Genomic DNA, 5,872 nt, shown 5'->3' with positions numbered 1-5,872 from the left:
ATGGATAAATTCCTAAATTTATAAGATGTAAACAAAAAAAAATACCATCCATAACATCTATGTCAGCCTTTCCGTCTGAATGCATTCAAAAGGACCCGCTTTATAGATGATCCCTATACAAGAGGAGATTATAACAATCTTTCCAGTTATTTATTTCGTTCCCTATTTCTATTTAATATAATCCTTAGGAAAAGTATTTTGTTTCCGCCGAGCTAAAAAAACGATGTCGACGTCTCTAGTAAACCAAAGACATTGTTTAATAGCTATTTTGTTTTGCTTCAATCTCCCTTATACAAAGAAAAAATTGAAGATTTAGTTACGATTAGAAAAAAATTCCACCTTTATCCATGGATCCCTTATTCCTTCAATTGGAAGTATTGATCCAATTCAATAAAATTATGTTTCGTAATTTCATGATCCAATTTTTTCAATTTAGAACATATTTTTGGATACAAATCACGAGAATTTTTATTTTTCCTCGAATCTTTCATCGAGAGGTAAAGGATTAAATCCTTTTAAGAAATAAAGTTTTTGATCGGAATATTAATCAACCCGAAGGATCCCTTAACTATTAAGGGATTAATAGAACGAATCGCACTTTTACCACTAAACTATATCCGCTACAATGCAATTATTGTATATAAATGGACCTTTTGTCGAAGACGAAAATAAGTCGTATTAATAAGTAATAAAAAGATCGGATCAGAAAATAATCATGAAAATTTGAGCGTTGACGTATTTTCATCAGGGCCACTAATGAGATTAGGAAAAGAGGACTCGTTTTAATTAACTAATTAACAAGTTTTTTATTCTAGTAAAGTACTAAAAAATAATAATAAGAAATCGAACCTTGATTCTATATCATCTTTTTCTGTATCATAGGAATTGAAATAATAAATCTTCTTAGGATTCTTGTTGTTTCTATTTTTTTTTTTTTCAAAAACATTTTCAAATCAAATAAATAATTTGATCTACGATTTATTGGAACAAAAAAAGCCCGGCTAGGTACTGACCAGGCCAGGCCGTGGAACTAAAAATAAAAAGAAAAGGGCTTTTCGGATGAAATAAACTAAAAAAGGTACTTTCTTTTTATTTATAAATATTTTTATGAATCTTTAATATATTGGTATTATTTATATATTAGGATTGAAGATATCTCTTCTTTTGAGCCCTTATCTAATGAAATCTAATTTATCTAAATGGAATTCCTAATAAAAAAAAGTTTTTATCGATTTGATAGATATCCATCGATATATCTAGATAATTATCTATATCAATATAATGAAATTATATATCTATAAAGGGGTAGATAAAGATAATAAAGAGAGATAAAGAAGGGCTTTTTTCAAGCCTTTATTTTCTATTTTTTATACAATGTATCATAGTAATTATCCTTTTTCAATTTGGGGAGAGATGGCTGAGTGGACTAAAGCGTCGGATTGCTAATCCGTTGTACGATTTTTTTGTACCGAGGGTTCGAATCCCTCTCTTTCCGTTTCTGTCAATTACTTGGTATTTTTTTATAGTTGAGGAAAGATGTGGAATAGATAAAATGTTAAGAACATTTCAAAATCAAGCAAGGAAAAAAAATCTGATTTTGTTATTCTTCACGCCCCGGATTACGTCCCGGGTCATTAGATAGGAATCCGAAAATGAAGAGAGAAACAAAGAATATTACTACTGTATAAACAAATAGTTTGAGAGTAAGCATTACACAATCTCCAAGATCATTTTTTTTTTAAGAGAATAGATTCTCTATTTTAATCTGGTTTGACACCAAGAAATGCAGTGAAGTTATTTCTATAAATAGGAAAAAATTTTAAGAGTTGAGTCCTTGATTACTCAAATTGGATTTCATACCCACAATTCTATCATTGTGGGGGACTCGAAGAGGGTCGTTCAAAGGAAAAAAGTAAGAATAAGAAAATGAGAGTGATCCAGATTTATCATAGCTATAGAATAATTTCAATATTGGATTCAACTTAAAGCTTCAGACTGTATGTACAACTTATCTGATCTTATAACTAGTTAGAATCTTTTTTTTTTTTTTTCTAGTAAATCATGAATTTGTCTCGGACAGTATTAAAAATATTATCGAAAGCTTACAGCAGCTTGCCAAACAAAAGCTAATAGAAAAAAGAATAGAGGTATTACTGGCATAACATCTACTATTGGATTCAAAAAAGCGTAGGCCTCGGGCAATTTTGGCGACGAAAAAACTACTTGAATAAAGGAAAGAATTAAGACAGATACCGATGAAACTTAAGATATTAAGCATAACAATTTTTTTTTCTTTGTTCTTGAAGATAATTGTATTTCTTTTGATTTGATTGAGTTATTAATCCCCTATTATTGCTATGATATAAGGGATAAGGGAAAAATTAATAACATAAAGTAGGTCAAAAAAACCTTTCTTTGATTTGAACTCAGCCAATCAAAAATCCTTCAATTCTCAAATAAAACGAGAATAGAAGAAATCCTACTTTCATACAATATCTTAATGGAATTATATGTAATGATCAATAAATTGAGTTTAATTGGATCTATAAACGTATCAAAATCTGAGCAACAATCTAATTTATTCTATAAATATTTGTACTGGAATTGACGACTAAGCACTACCAATATTAGTGTTTATTAGTGTTGAATATAAATGGGGGCGTGGCCAAGTGGTAAGGCAACGGGTTTTGGTCCCGCTATTCGGAGGTTCGAATCCTTCCGTCCCAGAGTATGCGTATTATTATTATATATAATAATAGTATATTATAAGATATATGGAAAAATATTCGATATCAGACTATAGATTGCCGTTTTAAAACAACCTTATGCTTAAGAGTCTAAATATAGATCGAATGTGATTGTTCTTTATTATTTTCTTATAATGATGCATTTCAGAAATGCGAAAGCCTCTATTATTCTCTATCTCTTAAATGGTTTGTGAAACCCGAGTATTTTTTTTCTGTGGATTTCTGAATTATAAACACGAAGGTCTTGTGTTTTTGGCACTAATGGAATTGAATTAATGGTCTTAAGAAACTTAAGACCTATTTAGGGTTTAGGGTACTAAATTTTAGAGTCAAATAAAAAAAAATAGGTAGGAACAATCGTTTACTCTAGATCTGTTTGACTTTCGCCTTATACAAGATAGTCTAGCACCTCCGAAACTAGTCCAGTCCCCCGTAGGATCCTTTTTTTATTTATGATGCATCTACTCGATCTAATTGGGGGTAGATAGGAGTTAATCCATAACGGAAGATATCAATTTGAATATCTGCCCGAATCTGATTAACAAAGAATCAAGTTACATATGTAACATATTATGTATTTCTTTTCACCTCATTTTTTCGTATGTTTGTCTGTAATGAATAATTGTAAATCCAAGTAACAATTCATACATCTTTTTCACTTTATTTTAAGGAAAGATTATTGAGTCTCTTAAGTTAAATAAACTAGGCAGAAAATGCTGATATGTATGTATTGTTATTATCTATTTTTATCGTTTTATTTCTTTTTTTTTTTTTTATTTTAGATCTATCTAATTGATGGGTTAATCCCGAATATACATTTATTTATCATAATCAAATGTAATAAATCCTTTACAAAAATTTATTCAAATAATATTATAATATAATATTTAGGTAGTAAATTTTCAATCAAGTAAATCTTTTTAATTATTTCTTATGAGTCCTTGGTACTCGAAGAAGTGTTAAACTCGTGAATCCATTCTATGAAGAAATTGAAAAATGGAGATTCTTAATTATTCGTAATTAATTATTTCTTAATTGATTTTATAGAAATTTCAAAAAATCTCTCTCTATCTAGAAAATATCTATATATAGAGAAATAAATATTGCACTCATACAAAAAAATGTTATTGATACAATATATACAATAAAATATGGGTTTCAATAAATTGAAGTATTGCTAAGACTTTTCAAAAACTACCCATGTCATAAGAGTATAGATTACTATGGACCAACTAACCCAATGACTATACATGATTCCATAAATGAATCAATTACATACCAGTTCCAAGAAATTAGAGGTTATGGTAAAACTTCGTTTAAAACGATGTGGTAGAAAGCAACGTGCGACTTGAAGGACATGATCCACTGTGGATTCTTACACCCACCATTTTATATTATATAGGAATGAAGATGCTCTTGACTCGACATAGTTTTGTTCGGTTGCACTCGAGCTCTTTTTTTTTTTTAGGGTTTTTGATGTAAATAGTACATGATGGAGCTCGAGTAGAAAGTATTGATTCATTTATCAAGGGCAGAGATCTAGGGTTAGTGTCAATCAATAAGTTAAAACTACTTCGTAAGTATAGGTTCGGTATACAAATCGAAAGGATCCAATTCGAACAAGTTTCAAATTCAAACATCAAATTGGATTAAAAGTGTATCACACGAGAATCCATTATTTATATGATTCTTTGATAAAAAGGAAATCAAAAAAAATGGTATGTTGCTACCATTTTGAAACGATTAAAGATCACCGAAGTAATGTCTAAACCCAATGATTCAAGGAAAGGATAAAGGATCCCGGAACAAGTAAAAATCTTTTTCAATTGTCTCAATAACTAAACTAGATCAGAATGAAGAATCGAAATAGATTCTAACGGAGACAGGCAAAAATAAAGAGGTTAGAGACCGCTCAATAAATGAAATGCTTAAGCTTAAGGGTTTTTTTTCCTTTGCGTGAGAGTTATCCAACTTGAGTTATGGGGATAAGAATGAGTTTTTTTTTTTCAAAAGAAAAACAAAAGAATAAGAAAAAAATTTTTAAATCATAGTCTAATTGATTTAATAATCTATAGATCTATTTGACATTAATTAGAATTCTATACATAACTTTGAATTTCCTCGAGCCGTACGAGGAGAAAACTTCTTATACGGTTCTGGGGGGGGTACTTAAAATTTACATCTATCCCAATGAGCCGTTTATCGAATCATTGCAATTGATGTTCGATGCCGAAGAGAAGGAAGAGATCTTCGTAAAGTGGGTTTTTATGATCCGATAAAGAATCAAACCTATTTAAATGTTCCTGCTATTCTATATTTCCTTGAAAAGGGGTGCTCAACCTACAGGAACTGTTCATGATATTTTAAAGAAGGCAGGTGTTTTTACGGAACTTCACCTTAATCAATAACCGAAATTCCATTTTTATTAATGAAATAAAAAAACGAGGGTGTGATAACTTAACTTGTATATAGCTTTGACTAACCTTTTCTTTAGTATTTCCCCCTCTCTCTTGTTCTATTCATACTATACACTTATTACCTTAAAATTGCGTCTTCGCTAATGAAAAAATCGATTTTTATTTTATTGATATAAATTGATCTAAGATGAATAGAAAAAAAATATATCGGGTTTATTCAATCCACAAACCCGATATATTTTTTTCTACTTCTTCCTTAATTTCTTCTTTCGCCTACATCTTTTATGTCTATCTATGTTGATTATCTCTATAGTGCCAATCTAAGTACGTAGTTTTTTTTAATTCTTTTCTATTATTTTAATAGAATTTATTATTATTAGAATATTTTCTCTTATTCTATTTTGTTAACTTTATCTAGTTAAATATAGTTATTCAACTCAAATTGTTATTTCCATTTGTTTTTTATTCATTTATAATTCTTTTGTTTTGTCCATTATAGGCGTTTTTCATTATTCACATTAATATTGACAACAGTGTATCAAACAAATATAATCCGATTGTGTATAAATGAAGCTAGTTATCTCCCTTTCATGACCCTTGCTTTTCACGCACATGATGGTCTCATTGTATTTTTTGTGATACAAAAAATTACTTTTGTGTAAGTGATATAAGAAGTTTTTTTTATTGCAATATTTTGATTACGTCATC

At 29.2% G+C, this 5,872-nt stretch overlaps 1 non-coding gene across 1 annotated transcript; it reads left to right on the top strand.

Annotated features, from left to right (window-relative positions):
• The first annotated feature begins 1,407 nt into the window (after positions 1-1,407).
• Positions 1,408-1,495, top strand: TRNAS-GCU (transfer RNA serine (anticodon GCU)). The gene has a single exon. It is a non-coding gene; the product is annotated as a tRNA-Ser (tRNA).
• Positions 1,496-5,872: the final 4,377 nt, after the last annotated feature.

Source organism: Cucumis melo, unplaced genomic scaffold (assembly GCF_025177605.1).
Source record: "Cucumis melo cultivar AY unplaced genomic scaffold, USDA_Cmelo_AY_1.0 utg001486l, whole genome shotgun sequence".
In the NCBI taxonomy this organism is placed as follows: Eukaryota; Viridiplantae; Streptophyta; class Magnoliopsida; order Cucurbitales; family Cucurbitaceae; genus Cucumis; species Cucumis melo.
This window is presented reverse-complemented; position numbering and strand designations above follow the sequence as displayed.